Source organism: Lagopus leucura, unplaced genomic scaffold (assembly GCF_019238085.1).
Source record: "Lagopus leucura isolate 7727_CA_CO unplaced genomic scaffold, USGS_WTPT01 Super-Scaffold_100033, whole genome shotgun sequence".
Taxonomy (NCBI): Eukaryota; Metazoa; Chordata; class Aves; order Galliformes; family Phasianidae; genus Lagopus; species Lagopus leucura.
In genome coordinates this window covers 2,912,830-2,937,608 of record NW_024962282.1, presented here as the reverse complement: position 1 = coordinate 2,937,608, position 24,779 = coordinate 2,912,830, and the positions used below count along the sequence as shown (strand labels likewise).

The 24,779-nt window shown below is 40.4% G+C and overlaps 1 protein-coding gene across 3 annotated transcripts in view; it reads left to right on the top strand.

The window, feature by feature from the left end:
- The window catches only part of DENND2B (DENN domain containing 2B), a 153,609-nt gene that overhangs the window by 29,232 nt on the left and 99,598 nt on the right, over positions 1 to 24,779 (top strand). For 2 of the 3 annotated variants that reach the window (XM_042882046.1, XM_042882049.1), the window contains exon 2: positions 8,002 to 8,089. The gene's annotated coding sequence lies outside the window, so the exon portion shown is untranslated. Of the gene's footprint in view, positions 1 to 8,001; positions 8,090 to 8,529; positions 8,769 to 24,779 lie in introns of those variants that run through there. The other variant, XM_042882047.1, reaches the window with a different exon arrangement.

Here is a 24,779-nt window from a genome sequence, read left to right as displayed (position 1 = left end):
AATCCAATTGGATTCTTCTGACTCCTTGTTGGGTCCCTGCTCTGCTTCCTTCAGTGTAGATTTCACCCATATGTAAACATGAAAAAAGGCCCTTTCAGATCTTTCTGGCAAACTGAGAGCACTGCTTTGTGCTTTCGGTAAGCACGCGGATCTCATATTTACTGATGGGACTTTCATACATCAGGAAATGAGAAAACTGGTGTCATCATCAGCATGTCTGTTCTTGAATGGGGAATTTTCCCCAAAGCAAGTGTTGATGGGTGCTATTAATGATTTGCATCTTCTGGTTCAGATTTTCCATAGGCTGCTTCCAGCATGGTAGGCGCTAGCCTGTGTTTGCAATGAGCTTACACATGCCCAGCTGCGAGTGTCGCAGCTCATACTTATGTGTTTAAATCTCGGCACAACTGTGTGATGAATTGGGAACAGTCATGTGCTCCATGTGCTCTTTGCCCACTGAATTACCACCTCTCAGCTGGCATCGCAAGACGTCACCATTTTCATAGTATCAGTTGCCAGCAGTGGTTCCAGGGAGTTGTCTGTCCCCTTAAAGCAATGTATACAGCAATGGGGAACATCGTGTGACTACATTGACCTAATCCAGTGTTTTTAAAGAAGAATATCCATAACAGTGTCCTGGCTTATATAGGCTGTATAGTTTTCCCAGACTTGGAAGAAAAATACTGGTACTTTCCAAAGTTCCACCCTTTTCAGTCAGATGTTTAAAAAAAAAAAAACAACAGTTGATTCTTGCTTTTCTTTTGTCTTAAAATGGGAAGGGAAAGAATATAATTAAAATAAGAAATTATTCTGCTTAATGGCAGAAAGCAAAATCTTATTTCTGAACCTTCTGTGTTGATGAGAGTAAAGCAAAATGACTACTTCTAACTTTTTATTTTTTTCTTAAGTATTAACTTCTACTCTTATTGGTGAAAGAGGAGACTGGTGGGTGTGTAACTACTAGGAGACTGACCCAGGGATTCAAGTGAGTCCTTCCTTGGATGTGAAGCTGTCTTCAGAGGCATCCCCCACCTCCTTTTGGAAGAGTTCACTGAGCTGGAGGAGGAAGAATGACCTTGCTTTTAAGGCATTCATCTGGAGCTCGAGCACTTGGAGCTGAATTCCCAATGATGGGACATACTTCCTCTGTGGTCTGCAGCATTTTGCTCAGGGGATGTGTGTGCTGCACAATGGAACTTGTCACAGAGAGCCATGGAGCTGACTCTAGGAGGTCTGCACAGCCCCACAGTGTGATGGGGCACTGTGTGGAGACACGGCCTCCTTTCTGAAAACAATTCAGCTGTGCTAGCTCAAGCCCCAGGCTGCTCTCGTGGTTGTGGCTCATTGGGATGTCTCTTCATTGCTTAACCCAAGAAGCACTGAGGTGCTTGGAAGATTCACCAAATGTTTTTGAACTGTGTATTCTGGTTTTGGAATTTTTTTTTTGGTCTCAAGCTGGTCCTAGTTGCTCAGCTTTCGCTGACTTTCTTTTCTTGCATGGCACTGAAAATGAGATAGAAGAAAGGCTTAAACTCAGCAGTTTCCCATGCCCAAGTAAAATGTTTTCCAGGAAGGAAAATGTTTCAGTGCCCCTTGGAATTGGGCTGATCCTGATTGCCTTGCAGGGCCTAAATACAATCTCATAGGAGGCAGTAGACCCTTGTGGGCATAGCTCAGTCATGCAGTCTTTCTTAGGGAATCAGTGTGCAGTCTCACACAGATCCTTAACTCCTTTATTCCAAGCAGCTGGACAGCAGTGACATTTACCCAGCTCTGTAGAGCACACTGAGGGCCAAGAATGAAAGGAAGTGTATATATTCAAAGCAATATTTTGTTTATCTGTTCTATACAAAATAGAGAAGAAAATAGCTTTATCGTTTTCAGCTTGTAAAATCTGCATGCTGTTATGCTTATGGCAGTAAGCAAGACCAACTCATTATATGCCTATGAGAACATGTGCCATTGCTGGCTTTGGTTTCTGTGAGATGTAGGTGATTGGAGGAGTGAGTGCTGGGTAGTGCTCACAACTCCCTTCCTTCCCAACACTACACAGCAGGGCTCACAGGCACCCCCCCCAGCAAGTTATCAGCATTTCATAGAGTCTCCAAGCCAACTTGACTGTTCAAGTCATGATTGAACTACAGAAGTTATCCCACAGCTAAGCCATTGCTTTTTGTCCAAAGGAATGTCAGGCTGACATTTTCTTCTTAGAGTCTCTTGGCTAATAGGCCTTAGAAGATAAGTCAGAGGGGGTTGCATAAACTTCCTGTGAACTGTGAATAGCTTATGATCAAAAGGAATCAGAAAACATGTTGCTGTTATTTGTCAGTTTATTTATTTATTTTGAAGTTCTCAGACAGCACAGCAGTATTGGTTGTGATTTTTCTAATATAAACAAGGTGAATTGCACTGGATGCTCAGTCAGTTGGCCCTCTTATTTCCTATTTTGAATTTGAATTAAAAGCTTTTTCACAGGGATTGGAAAAACACACACAAAAGCCACCCACCACACATGTTTGCTTCAGAAGCCAGCACTGCGCTGTTGAATGTATATGTTCTTATGTCCTTTGCTTACTTGGCTAAAGCTGAAAGATGCTCTTCACTTTACAAGCTTTGTAGAGCCAATGTAACAGAGATTGTTCCTAACAAGCTTCTTTGATCTTTGTGGCACTACTTGAGTGAAAGTCATTGGTACAGGAACACACGGCGGTTTGAAGAACGCCTCTTTGACTGGAGGGTTAGTTTAAAGGATCTATATTTTCCCATTGTTTATGTGTTCTGAGAAGGATTTTGCCCCATTGGTTGCATTAAGTCAGAGTTGGTCATCTGTGCACACGATTTAGCTCTTCCAATTTGTATTCTTGTGAGTCCTGCTTGTGTTGCAATTCCAAATGTGTGGGGATCTGTTTTTTCAGTTACCTTCTAGTCCCTCGCACAGCATGTTTTATTGCACCATGAACAAGGGCAGTAGAAACTTGGCCTTTGGCTTTTACTTAAAAGAGGCAGTAGTGAAGACAAATTAAGGTATCTTGCATTCATGTAGGGTCAAGTCAGAATTTCGTTGGAATTTCAAGCAACCCATTGACATCTCTCCTGATATGACTTATTCCCAGGGGAATGTCTGCTTGTCTCATTTGTCCTTCTTGGGATATAAATCCATGTTTGATGGGTATATATATGTAGTAAAAAGTGCTGCAGGAGGAAACTAACACCTACAAAGCGCAAATTTTTCTTGTGTCCAGATGGAACAAGTAGTCTCTCCTTGGGAGCTTCCTCCACCCATCAGTTTGTGTCCTACTACTTCCTGCTTTCCCTTTTCAGGCATTCCTGGGATACGGCACAGCCTCACACAGGAAGGATGTTGGCTGGAGTGCATGAGTTGGAGACAGAGTTGGCTCAGGAGAATTAAGGAGAAGGGCTTACTTACATGAGCTTCCCACCTTTTGGCGATCCCTATGGCTTGGCCTGATGCCATCTGAAACAGTTTACAGTACTGTGATGTTGCGGGCTGGCTGAACTGGCTGGCTGGGCCTGGAGCCAGGTTGTATGGCTGGTTTGGCTTAGCACCACTTTCCTAGCAGGGTGAGCTGTAATATGTGTCTCCTGTCAAGAATCAGGTTGTAGGTATGGATAATTCTCAAACCAGGCTTTTACGTGAGTTAACTCTACATTGTTAATGTTGTTTTATTAAGGACTTATTCAGCTTGTTGCTCAGCAGTTTTTCAACCTCATCAGTACATATAGCATGGAGAGCGTGTCCTGATTATGTAATCAATCAGCATCTTAAAGCTTTAATGGCAAAATAAAAACTATTTCCATCTGTCCTCTCTAGAATATACAAATAAAGCACTACTTTGGTAAAATATTGTAGCACGTGTTTGGCGTATTTTTAAGTTCTTTTGAAGTCAGTGTTTGAGTACTTTGCTGAATCAGGTCCTAAAGCAATAATAGCCATAATGTAAATATGCTGTAGTTCTGGATGAGTGTTCACACAGGAGTTAAGTGTGTGTCAGGTTCTTGTCATGACCTCCCAGGTACAGACATCATCTTAATTTCACTGAATCACTTAGAAACTTTGGCAAATTATCTGGCACCCAGATGAGAGGCCATAGTCAGACCAAAGTATGGCAGGCTTTCATATGCAGAAAGAGATCAAACTGAATTGGGATATGGAGCCATAAAGGGTTTGGCAACATCTCAAAGTGTGCTCAACTATGATTAGTCATTTCCTAGTTACATATGGTGTGTGTGTATGTCTATATATATATATATATATATATATGTTTTTTTTCTCCTGGATCAGTGAAATCAGTACAGTGCTTCAAACAAGGGCTGTTAAAGAAGTCATGGAAATTTTTAATTCTGCTTGGAGAGAGAGTTATGGAAACACTGTGAGTAATGGTTCTGACACTGAAATGGGGAAGAAAACCAAGTCCATAGCTCACTGATCTTAGGCATATGCAGTCCCACAAAACCAAAGGGTCTTGTGTGTTGGGTCAAATCTGTTGTGTTCTTGCTTGCAGGGGCATTGTATTATTACTATGGTAGTAAGTACTATAGAGTACTAATAGGACTAGTTGCATCAAAGCATGATTTAGTGAGGCCAAATTGATAGTAATGTGTCAGTGAAGTCAGGGGGAGCTTTATTCACTATGGAGACCCCCAGTAGGGACTCTAAGGTGTTACAGCTTTGCTGCCTACAAAAGGTGTTTCAACTTGCTTTGTTGCTGTGCTATTATGTCGTTGTGTTGAAAGGTAAAGGCTAGTTGCAGACCTAATTTCTAGAACCTACTCTTTGGACAAGTCCCACTAAGTATGACTCGCTGCACTGAGTGTTGTACTCTTGTCCTACCTGAGAATGCCTGAATGTCTTAAGAGAACGTATTGAGTGCTGTGCTCTAAATAGAGATGTAAAGGGCACAGTTTATCTTGTGCATTCATATTTGTATTATTAGACAGTTGGGGCCTTTTCCCTTATTTCCTTACCTTTGTAAGTCACTGCCAAGTGATGAGGAAGTGCCACCTGGTTCCCTGCCTCTCTCTGTGAGGTCAGCAGGAGCTGCAAGCACTTGCCTTTCCATGGCATTGAGTTGAAAACATACTGGGTCAGTGTACTTGTTCTTTGCTTTTTGCTGTTGTGTCTTGTGATTATTTAAGTTCAATTTGATCCATTTTTTGTTATTAGTGGAGGTCACTGGAAAGATGGTGTAGAGCTGAGAGATTCATCCTTCTGGAAGGCAGGAAATTATGGTGAGAAGGGGGATAATCGTAAATCATTGTACACAAGTAATTTTATATGGAGTTTAGTTCTATTTAAAAAAAAAAAAGAAAAGAAAAATATTCAGCGATGGATCTCTGTTTACACTTGTCAGAGATCTGAGCAGTTTTTGTAGGCAGCTTAATTTTTTTTTGTCTTTTTAAACCTTGAACTTGTGACTTTACCTACTGACAGCGATAAAACTTCATGAGTCGTTTAGGAACAAAGCTGATGTTTATTTTCTCTCCTGTTGCTAATGATGACTGCTTGGTTTGAAAAGCATTTGATAAACTCAGGCCATGCAGCTTGCAGCAAGCCGCTCATATTTCCATTCCTAATCCTAAGGGCACAGACCTCAGTTGTGCCCTACTGAGGACTCTGGCTGTACACTCGTCCTCTGTAGTACATGTCTGCTCCTGCTGATGTCATGTGGCTCCCGCATCTTGTGCTTGTGACCATGGAGCGTACAAGGAGCATGTTCAACCAGTAAGAAATGGGAAGTGTATTGGAAATGAGAAACTAAACATCAGTCATATGTGAGTAATGGATTGTTTGTCTGCTGCAAGGGAGGGGGATGCATATTCTAACACTTTCCAATTACAGTGTAGCCATGACGTTGATTTCTTTATTTTGTAACTAACCTAGTATAAGCTGTTCATTATGTCCTCCATGACCCCAGATTTTGTTTTGGGATATTGATGCGTTTGTGGGAAGTCCAGCCAAAAAGAGGGAAAGGTTAAAAATGGTTGTTGTTTCACCTAGGCCAACCTGAACAAAAACCTCTTCTTGGCAAGTGTATTCATGAGACGCAGAACAGAAAGTTGCTTGTCTGGGGTCTTTGGAGGAAGTTATCTTCCTAAGACCAAAGCTTAGACCATAGTTTTATTGCTGTGCTTTGTACTTGCATAGTTGTACATGCATAATATATTTTATATTTTAACTACTTTATTTAGTATGAAACTGTTGACTGTAACTGAATGGATATGTAATGCTACAAGCATTTTCAATTGTTTATAACTGCTACTGCACATACTTCCCTTAGATACTTGCCATATATGCAGAGTGGTCTCACAATGAAGTGCTACAGAGCCTTGTGGTAAATTCTGGAATAGGACATGATGTACATCATTGGTGGACACTCATGGGGTTACCATCAGTGGGCTTTATAGAAATTCTGAGATCGATGGACAAGACTCAATCATTTCACCTGCTCATTGGTCAATACATAGGTTGTTTTTGTTTTTTAAATTGCTTTCATGTCTTTGAGCAATGCCTTTGTATTAATGTGAAGTAAAACATTCACGTCTTGGGAGGAGTTACCTGCCTCCCCTTTTTCCCAGTTACACTGCTGAATCTTTGCCCGCTTGCAGTGTGCGGTGAGTTTAACTCAATCAAAAACCAAAGAAAACTTTCTAAGCCAAAAGTGTGTCATAATATTTCATATTTGATTCCTATGGTTCTGCTGAGCTTCACTGGTGTATTCATGAGGGAACTTAGCATGAACTTGCAAGCTTAGCCTATGCCGCTTTCATGACTAGAAAAACTACTTAATGTGATGTAATTTCAGCATCTTCTGGATTCTTGACTGTTTAAGCAGCTTTTTTTTTGTATTCATCTACCTGTGAATATGTCTGCATGCAGTTCTTAGGGTAAAATATGCCTCATGTAGCTTTTGTGTAGTGCTTCTGGTAGAAAGAGAGGTAGATTAAGTCTGCAATCCATTCATTCTGTCATTCGTAAAATGTAGGGTTTTCAGAAGTGTGGTCAATGCTATGTTCCAGTCTATATTTTACAGTAGTGATATGTAGAGACAGGTGATCCTTTAAGACATCTTGACTATCTTAGGCTGTATGGAGTTTTTCTCATCCCACCTTGGGATAAAAGCACAAGCAGAACAGAAATACATTGGAACTTTTTAGATCTCTGTGCATAAACCTAGGTGTGCTGGTATGTAATGTATGAATGTGTCTCCTTTTGTTGAGCCCCATCAATAACATTTAAATGGCTGCAAATGCTAGTTTTATTCTAAATATGTAATTTAGATGAGAAATATCAAAGCAGCAAAGAGAAGTAGTTGAGAGAGAATAAATATATTGAGTTCCTATTTTGTGCTGCAGTCAGCTTTACATTTTTACGCCCACTAGAGGGACTGTTGCTTATGCTACTCATTGCAGAAAGCAGTCATGCAGTCCCTTGAGTGCTTTTTAAGCAACTTTAAAGCTTTGAATGACTGATTCCAGTTAAATCCTCTAAAGAGTAAGTCTCCCCACTATTTGTCAGAGTGGAAAAACTTCGGGCACAGTGCTTTTCTTCTGAGCCCAAATAGCTCTCCTGAATTTTCTTAATGTTCTTCTTCTTTCTTTTCTTTCTAAAGCTTTCTTTTTCTCTTTCAGCTAATCAGACCAGGCTTTTCTATATGACGTTGCTGGGGATTATTTTAGAATTCCTTTGTCAAAGTAAAAATGTTGCCTCTCTTTGTTTATATGTGGAATTAGCTTTGTTTTTGCAACCACGGTGGCAATGAATTTGGTAAATTAATTAATTCTCAAATGTCATTGAAGTGGGTTTCTCCTTAAACTTGAAGTTAGTGAGTTTTAGTTAAGAGGCATGTGAACTTACAGTCAGTATGAGAAAATTTCCAGTGTGTCTGTTTTATCTTGTTTGGATGAGGGATTGTTTTCTGTTTGCTTTGTTAAAAAATAGTTGCGTGTTCCTGACCAGCAGAATTTTGTTCTTAATTACAGAAACATGAAAGGATGCAGGAAGTCCTGAATGACCGCAATGAATACCTGTGCTAATTAAATCACTGGCTGGGTACTGGGTGAGAGCAAGGTAAGCAGTCAGGCAATGCCAGCAGCATTTCATGTAATCTGCGTGATTGTGCTTCAGCAAAGTCTTAGTGCTTTCAGATATCAAATTCATAGCAAGTTGGGTAAAGGCAAATAGCCTGCAGGTTCGAATGCAAGATTTGCTTTTAGTTCAAAGCTTTGAAAAGCAGAAAATCTCTCTTTTCCTTCCCAGGACAAAAACAAGTTCTGTGTTGTGATTTCTTTCTTTCTTTCTTTTCTTTCCCCCTAAATTATTATTTTCTTCTTAAAGGCAACATCTCTGATTTTCAGCAATCGATTCATGACCAAATCTCAGCTTCCTGGGCTGACTCAAGGGAGGGCTTGGAGGAGGGGTGGAATGCTTCACAAACTTAGCTGATGAAAAGGCATGCTGTTTTGTGGATGTCTCCCAGAATTGTTTAAATCTGTGTGCGCACGCGTGTGTATGAAAAAGGAGAGAGAGAGATCTCCATGACAACTGGCCTGGCCAGTCTGTGTTCTTTGCAATCATTTTAGCTGGAATCAGTGCTGCGAAAGGTCATATGAAGGAGTTCTGGGAAGCACAGCAGGTATTAGGCGTTCAGCGACCGGTTTTGCTGATTGCTTCACATAATAAGGCAGAGTTTTGTCTGGGAAATACAAATCTGAGAATGGAGTGGAAAGGGAAATGCTCCAAATTTCAGGTAACAAAAACTGCTTTTTTAATGTTACTTCCTTCAGTTTTAAAGTGCTTTTGTTTCCCCCTCTGTGGTGTTTACTCCCAGCCGAGTGTCTGTGCTAGCTTGGATTCCCTAACTCTGGGGAATGATGTCATGCAGCAACAGTTGGATTCTATTAGCCAGGAAAAGAGGAAACATCCTGCATTTTTTTGGGAGGGAAAAAAAAGAGAAGCTTTAGCTCTTTGTTGAATCTTATGCAAAGGCTGCAAGAAGCGTTCAAGAAAAAGTTTCTAACAAATTGATTCCCAGAAAACATTATCAGGACCTACAAAACACCAAAAAACCATTGCAACAAATTACAGCTATATGCATGAAAATAATTATGGAAGTGTTACAGAATTCAGCATACTTTTTTTTTCTTGGATGATGCTGTGTTCTACTCTAATGAAAAAATTAATTGTATCTTAACTGAAAAGAGGATTTAGGATCTCTACGCTTTTGGGATCCCCTAGCATTTGTTTTGAGAATGTGTTGCTTCTGGTTTGGGCTCTGTCTCAATCTGCTGCTTCTGAATAGATGATGCTGACAGCATTGTTCTTAATAAGGTTTTCGGTCCTGGATTGTGTTTTCTGTGGTTTTCAACTAGTCCTTTTGGGAGTGGCTGGGGGTAAAGTAAAGTAGAAAACATTAATTAAAGTGCAACACTTGAAAGAAGCTTTTTCCCTCCTTTCCTCAGAGATGTTTGTTAAATGCTGTAGTCCTTGGTAAATATTAGAGCAGCATGCATAGTGTTTTTAGTGCAAAATAATGATTAATATATATGTGCCACTGCTATGTCCTAATGAAAAGACTTAGCAAATCAATAAAGTTCTACTTTCTTGAACATCCCAAAAAATACACCATACCAATAACAGTGAAGAGGTTAGGTCACTCCTACATTATTTAAAACCCTCTCCTCTAGCAGATGTTTGGTTCTCCTTTTCTGTCGCTTTGCACCCTTCTGTGCACTTCAGATGTGATTCAAAGTGTGCTGGAGTCCATGGGAGTTTTCCCATCAACTTCAAAGGGCTTCAGATCAGCCTCTGCTTGAGAACTTCTCTGCCTCTGTTTCAGCCTTTTGACTGTAGGACCAAGCCACAGACTCTCCGTTTTCTTTCCTGAACTTTCCAAACAGAAAGTCTTTTGTATTCCACCAAACAATGCCGGACACTGCTGACTGGCTTCCGTGCGGCTGCTAACGCGTGCTGGAGATAACGATGATGCTTATTTCTGCTTTCTGCTGCCATCCTTCTAGAGGGGGGAAAGTGCAATGAATGGACACCTATTCCACCTCTCCTCTCCTCTTTACCATTATTTCTGAGCGTGTGAGTGCAAAGAGCTCCTTTATTAAGGAGCCACCCTTTTTTAGGTATCAGCTGTGCTTCAGAGGAGCATTTCTGGGAAGGCATTAATGGGAAAACACTGCTATTACTGTGATCTCTCAGTAGAGTACACATGAGGGAGAAGGCGGCAATCTTTCTACAGTGCAGATATAGAACTGGCAGCTGTCTTCTGTGAAATCATGGCTTGTTGGTATAGCTTAGCATTTTGGGTCCTCTTTTCCCACCAGATTTGACCGTCATGATGCTGTAAATAAATACTGCTCTTAGTAAATATCAATTAATAGCCTGGTTAAGCTATTGAAAAATTACTGATTTTTTCATCTGTTTGAATGTTGAGAGTGCTTTAACAAAAAATTCTTGTGCAGTTCTTGAATATAAATGTAATAGCTGATGTATGAGAATTACTTAAATTTAAGGCTTGTTTGTGGAAAAAATATTATTAGTACCTGAAATTTCTGAGGCTGAACACTATTTTCAAAATCTAAACCACAGCTTTCAAGTGCTTATGTTTTACAAATGAACAGTGTGAAACACCTGAGAGATCTCTGCCTGGTGTTGCAAGTTGGGCATCCCAAAGGCAGCAGCTGCTTTTTTGGAGTCTGCCTTTTCTGTTGAGTGATGCAGTGGGAAGCACAGTGAATTTTGTCCCAGTGTTTCTGGCAGAGTGGTCTTTCTCATAATGGCCTGTGTTGCAGTATTTAGCTGTTACTTGGTGTTTCTTACAAGGCATCATTTTCACGGCACTTTAATATAATTTTCATATGTCCCAATGTTCTGAGTGTTTCCAGATGAAATTTGCATGTATTAGAGTTGTATCCTGAAGAAAGATGTTTTATCCTGTGCTCTTGACATAGAACTCCTTGCTGGTGCCAAGCATCCACTGCTTTGCTGACAGTGGCTCCATGCCCACTGTGTCATTGGATAGTCAGTGGCCCAGGGTTGGTGTGTAATTTTTGATAAGATCAGCTGTGTCTTGTCACTTTTGCATTTGGCTGGAGAGTAGAAGGATGTGGTAGAAATGCTTTTCCCCCCCCCTCCTTGATTATCAATCTATCTAGTAATTTTTGTATTGTGATATATTTATATTGTAATGTTTGAACTGAATGTTCTTATCTTGCATAAGATCATCCTTTGTGCAACTGCTTGTGCTCCCCCTATCCATAGGCTGACAGCAGACATTTGCCTGTTATCAGTCATAGTGGGCTCCAGGTGAATTGCTGTGTTGTCTTTATCAGCTGGAAACAAACTGATTCTGAATGAGGTAAAGCTAGCTGGAAGCCTTGGACTGACTGTGTATTTTCATTTTCTCGTCCTAGAGGAAGTCTAAGACACGAAGAAAAACAAAGTAATTGTCTTTGTTTCTGCTGTTTTCTTTGAAGGTTGGGTGAACTTCAGAAAGCCTGGTGTTACATTTGTGCATAAATATACCTGTACATTCTTGAACACAAGATCAGTATTCTCTGTAACCTCATGCTTGCAGTAGATAGAATTGGCTGATTGAGAGCAATAGGGCTGCATATTTAGAAAGGCTGCTCCTGGGATGTTCTAATCTTTCCTTCATTTTCTGCAAGCTACTTTCAGTTCTCCCAGTGAGAACAACAGTTCTCGCTGTTTCCTCTCATCTGCTGTCTTCAGGTGACGGTGACATGAAGAGACTTTCTATGGCATAAAATGTGAAATGCAAAATGATGTATTCTGAGCAGCACACACTGGATGCAAGTGTGATACCTTTAGTTGCAGCAAGAACCTTGAAATGAATGCATTGTCATTCTGCAGCGCAGGGGCTCATTAGGGCTAATCACTGATCTCTGTTCTGCCTTTGCATCTTTGACCTAGTTGCTCTGCTGAACTTAACACAGTTGCTAGTGAGACACAAAGCAGACCCTTGGCGCAGCCCTGATCACAGAGCAGGGAGAGATCTGGCAACTTTCACACAAATCCTTTATAATTAAGGCTTCCGGTCTGGGATTTAAACTTCTTTCTCTTAAAAGCCTGAGAGGCGCTATTTTTTATTTTTCAGGCTGAAAGTTAACCTTCTGCTGGTGGAGGCAAAGTCCCCTGGTGGTACGAGCTGCCAGCAGACCTGGGAGAGGCAGGTGCTCTTTTTGTTCCTGCTGCAGGATTTGCAAATGCGCTTCCCAGTTTTTCCTCAGTTTCACGTGACAGCAACAGCAGCTAGTGGAGTGTTGCACAGATGGCTGTACTCCAGTGGCAGCTCTCATTCTGAGTTCAGTGTTCATAGCATTAATCCTCTCTGCCTGCTGGGAGACGAACTGCCGTACAAAAGGGCTGTTCAAAGGAGTCCCATTTCTCCATTCAGTCAGAGATAGAGTTCCCCTCCTGAAGAGCTTTTTTCATTTTGTTTTTGTCTTTCCCCCCATCCTGTTGCAGTTTGACAAGATGATGAATCAGAGGCGAAAACTTCTGCCAATGGCAAGAGCTCAATTTGGCATCCCTTGTTCAGCTGGCATCCAAAGGGTACAAGCCATCAAATTATCCTGAGCTCCTGGTCCAGCTGAGCCTGTTAGCATATGGCCAGAACACCCTTCCCTGTTTTGAAACATGCCTGAAAGCTGAAAGACATCACTAAACATTTACCACAGTAGGGACATGCTGGGGACAGCTGGACATTTCTGACAGTAAAAAATGTGCTCCCTACAGTGCTCTTTCATACCTCCTTAGTAGAGTGCAAAAAGCAATTTGAAAGCTGCAGCAGTATGGAAACATTGTGCAGTTGCACAATTCATGTTCACATGTTTCGGTCTCACACAGGCTCATGTAGACCATCTATTATTAATTTTAGAAGGAGAATAGCTAACTGCTGATAAATTTGAATAGAGTATTCCAGAGAGAGCTGTTTTATGGATGAGTTATCAAGAGTGGCAAGCCAAGAAAACTGACTGAAGCTACACAGAAAATCTGATGTAGAACACAATCATGTTTATCCAAAAGATTTGTAGGCACAAAAACATCTTCAAATGGCCCTGCTGTCAACATGTCCAAACTTGTGCTGGGTTAGGTGACAAGCTGCATAGCTCGGTCTCCTGTACTCTTCACCTAGCATTTCCTAAGGAGCTCCCTGGGGTGTCCTGGGATGTTGTCATTGCAAAGGGGATGTATCATCACAATTTGGCCCTCAGAAGCTTGCCTCGAAGTATTTCCAGGTGACTTGTTTTAGTGCTTGCTTTTGAAAAAAGTCTCGTTGGCTTCAGAGGGAAGAGTGAAAAAGCATTTTTGGATGCTGAATATGCTTTGTTTAATCAGCTGATTATCTGGATTAGAAATTCTGTTGTGCATCAGATTGGATTTCACCATTGCACTGACCCTCCTATGCTCTTGCTTGGGGCAGCAGATTGGCTTTTGGAAACATATGAAATCCAAAGGGCAAACACTGTTTTTTCAGTGCAACTCTTTTATTAGTAACAGCACATTACAGTAGGTTGCAAGAGGAGCGGTTTCACCTCCTGGACATGCACAAGCAGCTGTCTGGCCAACCCTTTAATTTCCTGTGGAAAGCACTGTCCTTGTAATGCTGCCTGTAAGCAAGACACTGCTCCCCAGCATGGGAAGCACAGCTCCTGCTGGAGGCTCTTTCCCTGACCTGAGGCTTAGGCAGGGAAAGAGAGTCACTCCTGTCCCTGGATCTGCTAGAGGTGATCTGTGCAGATCTTCCCTCTCCAACAGCAATGTGCCTCTGATCTGACACTGTCCTGGAACTGTTCTGTCTGCCTCTGCTCGTGATGCTCTGTGAGACGGGAATTGCAAAAGGTGAAAAGGTTGAACTGTTCCCCAAGTTGCTGTGGGCTGGGAGGAGACTGCGTGTTTTTCAGGGTAGAGAACTTGTGTCTGTGGGAGTGATCTGGTGATGCCCTGGGCAGAAACTCTTCTCCTGTGAGCTAGGCCAGAGCTGTCAGGGCATGGAGGTGAAATGGCTTTGCAGCTGATGTCCTTGCAGACCCTATCACTGTGTACTGACTCTGCCTTTCTCCTGATCACTTTGTTCCTTGGGATCATGGAAGTGTTTGAAAGGGTGACACTGACAGTGGGGCCTTTTTTCTTTCTAGCCAGCAGTTGAGTCCAGGTTCCTCTTACAACTGAACTCCCCTTGAAAAAGAGATTTGTTGCATGCAAAGACTGTTTGGAGACAGATGCTGAAACCTAATGTGATTTGAATTGCTTTAAGTCTACACACTCGGAGCTGCGTGTTGTGAGGGGATTGCTCTACCAGCTGGTTGCGTACAGGACCCCATCAGCAAGTTATAATCTCTTCTGTGCCAGATGCAGTGAATAGTGTAATACACTGTCAAATTTGGCATTTGTATTAAAATTTGCTTTCCTCTGCTATGGAGGTATTATCCAGTTTTCTGCTCAGATGCATCAAGAGCCAGGGTCCCTGCTGTGTTTTATTTAGTATTGGCTGACATGCGTGGACAGTAGAAAACAAATGTAAACACAAATCAGTGCTATGCGGTACAAAAGCAGAGCACATTTTTCTGGGGATTTATGAGCATCTGGGAAGAACAGAGCGTCTGGGGGCATCCTGAGATTGCAATCTGCAGCACCTTGTTGGCAGAGCCCAGCACAGTTCTTGCGCAGCTGATAGCTCTGTTAGTGTGTGTGTATGTATCTGTTGTACAAGTGAGGCCAGATCTTCAGGTAGAGGAAGATGAAGCCAGTAGATTTATGCTGAAGGTTTCCATAATTTTTCTGGCAAATCCATGCATTTTGTGTATGGCAGATGGATTATGAAGTGGTCATTTATCTGGATAATTCAGGTGTTGTTGCTCTGGCCAGGCTGTGTGATGTCCTGAAATCCAGAACAAAAGGATAGATTCGTTGTTCTTCACCTGATGAAAATTTTTATGATCCCTCACTGCAAGAAAGACATCGAAGCGCTGGAGCATGCTCAGAGAAGGACAATGAAGCTGTGAGGGGTCTTGAGCATAAGTCTTATGAGGAGCACCTGAAAGAACTGGGATTGCTTAGTCTGGAGAAGAAGAGGCTCAGGGGAGAACTTATCTTTCTCTACAAGAGCCTGAAAGGAGGTTGTGGTGAAGTGGTGGTCAGCCACTTCTCCCGTGTAGCTAGAAGTAGGATGAGAGGGAATGGCCTCAAATTGTGCCAGGGAAGATTCAGATTGGATGTTAGGAAATACTTGTCCTGGAGAGTGGTCAGGCATTGGAATGGGCTGCCCAGGGAGGTGGTGGAGTCACTGTCCTTGGAGGCATTCAAGAAACATTTAGATGTTGTACTGAGGGATGTGGTTTAGTGGGAAATATTGGTGATAGTACTAGATGATCTTGGAGGTCTTATTTGACCGTAGTCATTGTGTAATTCTATGATTTCCACACTTGCTTACAATCTGATTTAAAAGCAAGAAAAACAATCACATCCTTGCAAACAGGGAATTCTGTAAAATATATATGTATATTTTTGGAAACACAGACACATGGTGTTCCCAAAATGAAGTGGTTCAGGACTGTTGCAGTGGCTGGGTGAAACTAAGAGCCTGCTTGACTGTTTAGCTGCTGCCACCAGAAAACAGGAGTGGCAAATTCATCAGCTTGGACAGATTGCCCTAATGACAGTGGCTTATTAATGTCTACCATATCAGTTATGTTTCTGTGGCAGCCTCAGGTCTGACAAGTATGATAGAGCTGTCTTTTATCAGCAAATCCTCTAGCAAATCCCTTGCTGGCCCTAGTCAGGAAACCATATGGATAAGAAAATTATTGTTCCTGATCTTTGTTATTGACTGGTTCTGTTCTTTGTGTATGAACCAGCCAGTTGGGACTGGTTGCATTCCTCTGTAATTTGCTGTGTGTGTGACTGAGCCAGTGATGAACAAATACCTTTCATCATTTGTTAAGAAGTTTTATTCATTGTTTTAGCAACCAAGGAAATGTTGAAGGTCAGACTGAGCCCTTGGGGAAAATGAGTGGAAGCCTTGGTTTCTGACGACAACAGGACACCTTTGAATTTAACTGACTTTTTGCAGAGTAGATGTGGAGTTTGCATAGGTATATTGGCCAGGGTTGAAACTTTTTCTGTTGCTGGTTGGTTTTTGTTTGTTTTGTAAGGGTGACTGCAGGAGAGTTTTATTGATATTTATCCTATGATCTTATCTCCCCCTTCCATATTCCTCTCTGAATGCTACAAGATGAAGCAGTATGCAACTCTGCTATCTGTAGGTCGTCTATTAGTACGTGATATGACAAATCATGTAAAAAGAATAGTAGACTTTAAAAAATCTTTTTATAACCAATTTTGAAATCTAGAATGATTTCCAATATAAGTGTTGGATATTCTTCAGCAGGGAAGAGAAAAGGAAGATATTAACTGAATAAATTAGATAATCTGATAAAAATAACAATAAAAAATAAAATAATAAGAAGGGCCTCAGAGAATGATTTGGATTGGAAGGGACTTTAAACACCAATCAATTCCAACTTTCCTGCCATGGACAGGGACATCTCCCACTAGATCAGGTTGCCTGAAGCCCCATCCAACCTGACCTTGAACATTTCTGGGAATGGAACATCCACAGCTTCTGTCAGCCTGATCCAGTACCTCACCACTCTCACGATGAATAATTTCTTCCTTATGTCTAACTTAAACCTATCCTTTTGTAAATTCAAAGCTGCTCCCCCTTGTCCTATCACTACACTCTCCAATAAAGAATCCCTTACCTGTAGGACTCCTTTAATTACTGTAAGGCTGCTATGAGGTCTCTGTGGACGTTGCTGTTCCCTAGGTTTGACAGCCCCAACATTCTCAGCTTTTCTTCATAGAGGACATTCTCCAGACAATGGATCTATGATGTATGCAAAACAGCAGGTCAGGTGTAAGAAAACCAAGTCTCCATTTAAGTGGCTATACAGACTTCTTTTTCTTTCTCTCTCGGTAAAAAAGAAGGTGGATATATCCAAGTGGATGTTCAGTATAGTGCATTCAGTTCTGTTCTGTATCGGAAAGCTGTTAGTAGATGGGAAATAAATTGCCCCTATTTCCAGCTTTGGGAAATATGTGAAAACAAATGATCTGGAGGGAAATTGATGTGCGTGGCTATGACAAGATGAGAAAAGGAAAGGCTTGCCTTTAAAAATAATTGAGTAGTTTGATCTCGCTCAACTGATGATTCATAGAAATGAATTTTGGCTGTCTTGACAGAAGCTTTTGTAGAAGCAATAGGAAATAGGTGGCTGAAAATGCACAAAAGTTCTTTTGGCACACTGCTTTCTGAAATAGAGGGTAAAGCTCTTTCTGATGGCATTATAGGTGCCATGATCTTTAGTTAAGTTAAAAGCATTAAATTTATTTATTTATTTATTTATTTATGTATATATTTATTTATTTACCTTAGCGACAAATAAAGCAAGGCAGAATTGTCAACCATCCTTTAAAACAGTTGTCCAGTGTCAACTAGGTAGAGTTGTGCAACTTGAAGGGATCTAGATTGATTTGCCCAACCTAGACAGATTGCCCAAGCAGGTTGTGAATGCCCCATCCCTGGAGGCATTCAAGGCCAGGCTGGATGTGGCTCTGGGCAGCCTGGTCTGGTGGTTGGCGACCTGCACAAAGCAGATGATCATTGTGGTCCTTTTCAACCTGGGCCATTCTATGATTTACTGTATGTATAATTGGATGACCAAGTCAGTAGAACATAACAATGCTATGTTAAGGAGATGTGGCTGTGGTGGTTTTACACTGGACAAAATGCATGCTTCTAAGTCATTAATGGAACAGGTTGAACTACATGCGTTGAAACTATTACCAAGTTAGTTGATCTTAGAGGTTTTGGCCTCTTTCTTCCCTTCCTCCTCCCCCCCATCCTGGCATCGTATACTTCTTCCAATCTTACTGAATGCAGAGACATATTGGTTAAAATATTGTCAGATCTCTTGCAATTTTTGGTGTTTTGTTTTTACTAGAGAAATATTTGAAGTCACCATGTAAAAAAATGGAGACAAATACTGCAAAAAGCAGTGAATCTATAGGTTGAAACTATTATACCGACCAATGCAGTTGGATGCTGATTTCTCTTGAAGTTGGACATCAGAGTGGTCCTCCCAGAGGGTCTAAAAATTTCTCTTGTGTAAGTGATCTGGTATCTTTGTGGCATATCTCAGCTGCAAAACTTGATGGGGAGAGAGCACTGGTTATTTATTCTGGGTTTTGGAGTTGTCAGGGAGCATTACTGTCATACTACACAGGAGTAAGAGAGCTTGTGTGCTGCATAGACAGTCATGGTGAGCTACAAGCAGAGCTGAAGTACAGTTGAGATCTGATGCCCACTTATACTGTTGCTAGCAGAAGAACTTCTCTGATGCCTTTCCAGCTTAAATGGTTGGAACTGTGTACACACAGTAGGTTTCCTTTCATTTTAGTCCTGCGGTACATAACTGGACTTGCTTCTTTGTGTCTGTGCAGTTGGATTCTGCTGTGTATTTTCACTGTGGATGATCATGGCTGAGAAGCCTGCTAGTCTCCATTGGTCTTGACAGGGAAAAATACTAGGGATATAACTTTGAAACTGAAAAGTGCTGCACTATAGTAAATTGTGGCTCTCTGGTTGAACATGAGGATAAAATTTATTCCAGACCTGTGTTTGAGTGGAAGAGTTTATGAATGGAACTGCAGCCCCTGGGCTGTATTTCAGCATTAGTCTCTAGCTTGGATTTGTGCTATTTCCAACATCGACAAGGATACGTGTTTTAAAAGCTTTCATTCTTCCACTTTTAAGATTGTTCAAATGTAAAGTCTGTAATGCTGCAGATGGCTGTAGAGTATATTCCATGAGAAAAACATTTTGGTTTCGTAAAGAAGCAGGTTAATAACTGTTTCCTGAAACGTATGTATTAAAAATGGCTCTATATTTAGTTGAAGGAGAACTCGCTCATGCTCAGAGGAGCCACAGTAGTGTTTCTGCTTTACCTCCATTTCTCACTGTTCATGTCTTGTTCTGAGGTGATCAGCTGTGCCTCAGCTCTTTCACCTGTCAGACAGGTAGAACTCCGCTAGGCAGCCTCACAGCCCTGTATGTTGCTTGTTATCATCTCATCAGAAGCTTAAATGGAAGACACAATCTGTAGTAAATACCAGTTTTTATTGCTTCTATTCAGATGGCGAAGCTGGAATACAGTAATGTCTTAGTTATTCAAGAAACAAACAAAATGGAAGATGCTTAGGTAGCATGTGTTAGGAAATTGGGAGCCTTGGACCGATATTTGAACTTTCTAGCTCCTGAGCAGATAAATAGCAGCTGAGAAAAATAAATGCTTTAAGAAGAAGTAGCCAAAACCTGCTGTCAGTTACCATACCGTGGTTTCTCCTTCTGCCTACAACTGTTTATTCTCAGATAGATTGTATTATAATATTGACAGAGACAAAAACAGCGTGCAAAACACCAAACAGAAAAGAAAAGCTTAGACAAAAATTTTGAGGTGTGATTTTTACATCTGTTAACTGGGAAGTTTTTTGTTTTTTTTCTTTCTCACAGACATTTAAAGATGAGGAACTACTGTAGCTGGCTGGGAAAACATAAATTGTGTTTTTAAGGGTATTTTTGTCTGTCTTCATTCTTTCTGGTGGATCGCAATCTTAAATCTAAAACTTATTCTTTGAATTAATGAACTTATTCTTTAAATAACAGCATATAGAGTTTGGACTAAAAGCTGAGGCAAGGTCTGGAGTTTCCAGAAGGTAGGGACTCTACAACCATCAGGAACTGATTCTTCAGAACCAACTCAAAATGATATCTCACTATAAAAACCCCTGAAGAAAATGAGAGTGACAAGAATCAGAAAACAAGCAAACAATAATTTAGACTGAAAACAACGTTGCTGCAAGAACTAGGGATTCTCTGAAATGATGGAACAAGCTACATTTACTGCACTGGCAGATCCTTTGAGTCCCTTATTTCCTATGAAGAAGGATCACTTACACCCTTCCCTTTCAACTTTTGACTGTGACAAATTTTGTGGTTTTTTTTCAACTTCAGTTCAAGTTCACTTAATAGCCTTCACTGGTAAAGATATGTACAGATAGCAATGAGGAAAAAGATGTTGCAAGTGTTTGGTTTTTTCACTCTGAATATTGCTACGCAATTTAGATAAATCACGAAAATCAACATGATTGGAAACTCTTCTCAAGGATGTTCTTTTAAAACAGAGGTTAGGAATCTTGGTCAAATAAATTAGTTGCGGTATTTTAAAATTCTTTTACTTCCAAATCATTAGATGAAACAATTATCTGTCCATACATTTTGTTTTCTAGTTTCCTAAAGTACCAACGTAAATATTTCTATTTTATCCTGTTCTGTTCATAAACACTGACTTTTGACTTAGACTCCTATTTTCCAAACAAAATGTTTAACCGTATGTTGTCTTCTTCTGACACTTGTGCTTAGGAGTCTGTTTGCTTTCTGAGAAACGAGTGCCATAGGTTTTTGTTTTCATTCTTTTTTTCCTGTTTTTAGTGCTCAAAGAGAACTTCAGGTTTTATCTCCTCAGCCCTAAAAATTCCCCATTTTGCACATGCTCTAATGGATTACTCGGGACTTTGATGAGAGGTACAACATGAAGCAACTGAGACTCAAAGTGCTGATGAACTTTTGAAGATATCTGTACAGGAAATAGGGGCTTGGTTTAGACTATCAGTGTAAAATTCTCTGTCATGTCCTTCAGACTGTAAACATGATGAGCTACCAGTCTATCTTTTACATCTACATGATGCAGACATGCTGATGTTTCTACAGCCACCTCTCTAATCCATTCACAATGTATCCTTAGCTAGACCCCAGCTCACCTTCCTTGCTTTCTTCATCTTTGCATGGTACTATTCATCTCTATGTGGCCCTGAATGAGGGTGTGCATTAAAATACCACTTATGGGCTAAGATAAAGTCGCAAATTGCTGGGTCAATTTGAAGAGAACCTTGGATCTCTTCATTCAATGTTCAAGTTCTTTTCCAGCTCCTGTGATTTGTTGTTGTTGTTGTTTGCAGTATATAGTAGTAGATAAAATAAGTGAAAGTTTATAAACTTCTTTGTTTTATGTGAAATAAAGCTTCCTACTAAACTAGGACTGCATAAAGCTCTTCACCTTGGTTTGCCATTGACCTTACCACTGAAGTTTTCAGACAGATTACTGTGTTAAATCTGCTGTTTGACCCACTGACACTAAAGAGATCTTGTCTAACAGCTGAATGAGTAATAGGGCTTGGCTGCAGCAGAGTAGATTTGAAAGAAAAGATTTAGCTGGCAAATAGCTTTTATTTCTTCCATGAGAAGAAGAAAAGTTTTGATTGAAATAAATGTGCTGTCCTTAGCATGGGTAAAGTACCTTGTTGACAGTGCTTTGGAAGACTTTTCTATTACATTTTAAGAAGTTGCTTAGGTGTTTCCTCATGTGGAATTTTGCCTCCTCGTTTCCCATCTCTTCTCTTTGGACATTCAGTTGTGTGATTTTTCAGAAAAGATGCATGTAGTAAATTACATGCATTAGAAGTAACTCTGTTGTTCCTTGTGAGAAGTGCATTTCCTTCTTGATGCCTGAAAACTTTCTGTGAGGCAGGAGTGAACGACAAAAATTGAGAAGTGGGAAGCTGAGTGGATCCTCCATCAAAGGTGCATGTACATCCTAGGCTTACTGCCTATTTTAACACTTCTACATTGAATGTATTGTCTGGTTAAAGCAGATAATTCACTAATTAAGCAGATTAAGCACTTTATATCAGCTGTACTGAGGGTGATTCATCTTTTGAAAAGCACCTAAATGATTCATGCGGTTGTGAACTATTGACTTTCAGTGATACTTAAGCTCTGAAGTACACGGACTCTTGCAGGGCATGGAGGATAAGACTTCTGTCATGTTTCTGAGAAATGCACAAAGACAGTGTTTGGGAGTTGCCTGGATGAGCCAAGTTTGGAAGTCAGTTTTGTTTTGACAGGAGATGTGCTATACACCAAAGCACAGGAGTGAGGAGGAGATCAAAGCAGGAGTGAAGGGCTGGAACAAGTAGGAACATGGCTGTGCTTCACCTAAAGGCAGTTATGTGCCTCTATGCATTCCCTTGATGCAGAGCTGCTTTACTTCTGGGTTGTTAATCTGCCCTTAGTGAGGTTCCTGACAACAAAGTCCATTTGGTGCTTTGCAAAACTGACTTGGAACAGTGAACACACAGATTCTGTGCTGTGTATATCAGCCAGTCATTGTCTTCAAAGGGCCATTTTTCTCTCTTTTCTATTGGGGAGCATCCTTGCACCTCTTACATAGCATTGAAAACGAGTGCTTGTTCTAGCACCTGCACAGCACTTAAGTACACAAAATGCAGAAAAAGTTCTCTTCTCTAAAAATTATATGTAGAGAAAGGGTGAGATGACTAATTTTAGCAAACCGAAATAGAAAACACTGAATACATTATTGTGCATAATTCTTCTCACTTGTAGGCTGAAGTACTGTCATGCAGAATTGTAGCCATAGTTAGTATCCAAAAGAACTCTTTGTCAACGGAGTCTGTTTTCAGCTACGTTATTCATAAGTTTCTTTCCTCCTTCCAGCTGTTTCCACAAATTGAAAGACTTCATTTCAGTTTATGGATGCTATTTCTCCGTTGTTCATGCCCACAGCTATTTTCCATGCCCAAATATCTTTCCTGCATGTGCCCCTCCCCAAAGAAAAGAAATGCAGACCCTATGAAAGAAGCCATGTAGAGTGATTCTTTGAAAAGAAAGTCCAAAATGACACAGTGTTGTAGCTGACATCTGGAGAAGTTCAACAGATGGTATTTTTCTGCTGTGCCTCTGTGGCTGGGTGAGGATATTGGGCACAGAGCAGAATGTGGGGTGGTTACATTACCAAAGGGTTCTTATTTTTGTATTGTGGCTTGAGTTTTCTCATTAAAACTGTAAGGACCAAAGCTTGCTTCTGAAAGAGCTGAAGGGAGCAGTTGCTTGATGTTCTGGTAGTACAGCTACAATTGGAGGAGAATTTGTTGCTCAGAGCAACTCCAACTGTACTGGCTTTTTAATAGGAAGACTGGTCAAATGGTTAAGAAAATACAGATGTCTGGATAATGCCTTGAAAGTGTGCCATAAAATTAAGCTACAGTTTGAAAAAATACAAAGCCTTCCAACTTGAAACCGTCTTCACACGTGTATTTTCTTTAGAGCCCCACCTGAATGTGGAGATGTGAAGATTCAGCTAAACTGGATTTAGTGTTTTTCATACCTCTAAATTTTCCAAGATCAGAAAAAGTATCCACAGCAAAGCAGTTGCCTCCTAAAATGCAGGATAGAGAAAACCTCTTGAATATGGATGTCCAACTGTGAATTCTTCCTTCAGGTTAAACAGGAGAAGATTTGTCTGAATAGGAGTTCAGATTGTTGCAGATAGAAAACACCAGAAAATAGATGTAATTATTCTATGGAGAAACCATTAAAAAGTTCACAGGTTTTTATCTACCTTTTGGTGGATGAGGATTGAGTTTTGAGTAAATCCTGGCCAAGTCTGTGGTATCAACTGGAAGCCACATGGAATTTGGTAATACAGACATCATGCCAGATAAAACTCCTTCATTTCTGTTCTGAATGTTTAGATGTTTTTATTAATCAAACCCAGGGAAAAATGTGCTCACGTGAAGTTTTAACTAAAGAGTTTTTGCATAATGGACTTTATGAGGCCTTTTTTAAAATTTTTTTAAATATTTATTTATTTTTTTTAATAGCAGGCATTATTGATGCTTGCTTATGCTTTATTCTAGCTAATTCACTTACTGGAAGGCAGGTTTTGTTTGTGAAGGTTATTAAATTATGTACTGCAGTATTGTGCATATATAGTTGTACAAAACCAAACAAACCTTTGTATCTTATATCAAGGTTTGTATCTTATATCAAGGTATAACTTGACCACATGTAGGTGCACAGTTTGAGTTCTCTACTTACTGGTCTTAGACGTATATATGAGTGAAATGAAGGAGGAGCAGTGAAAGAATAGGAGACAGGAGGGAAGTATGAGATATGATTTCATTTCTGATATCATTCTCCATGAACACTAGCAGATGAGTCTGAAACTACAGTTTAGGTGATAACTACATGAACATAAGCACTATGAAAAAAGATAGTTTAGGTTCTCTAAGTTGTCTATAACAAAAATCTGGACATTTCTGTTTGTTGACGTGTTGGGAGTAGACTGTAATTCTGAAAGTTGGGTTGATGTACTTTTCTAGAACAACAATGCTTTCAAAGATGCAAGAAAATTATTCCTGTTTAGCGAGCAGATTCAAATTCGATATCTACACTTCTCAGCTTAAATCTATAAGAAAGAAGAAATGGAACACAAACGACAGCCTCAGTGTCAGGCATGTATGAAGCCACCAGCTGAACGTTTATTCCAGTGTGTACTCCCATGAGATGGGGAAAGTTTGAGTCAAACTTTTCTATGGGTTTATTCCCTTTTTGAATGAGAGTTTTCTTGTGTTCAGGTAATTGTTTTTACACCATGAAGACCATAGAAAGATATATTTCCATATGGATGCTATGCCAAATTTACCCTGTGGCATGTGGAATGCTCTCTGTTTGGTGAGAAGCCAAAACATTCTCTGTAAGGGAAAAGAGGATGAAACTGTATCTGATCTGAGTGCTGATCTGGGTCCC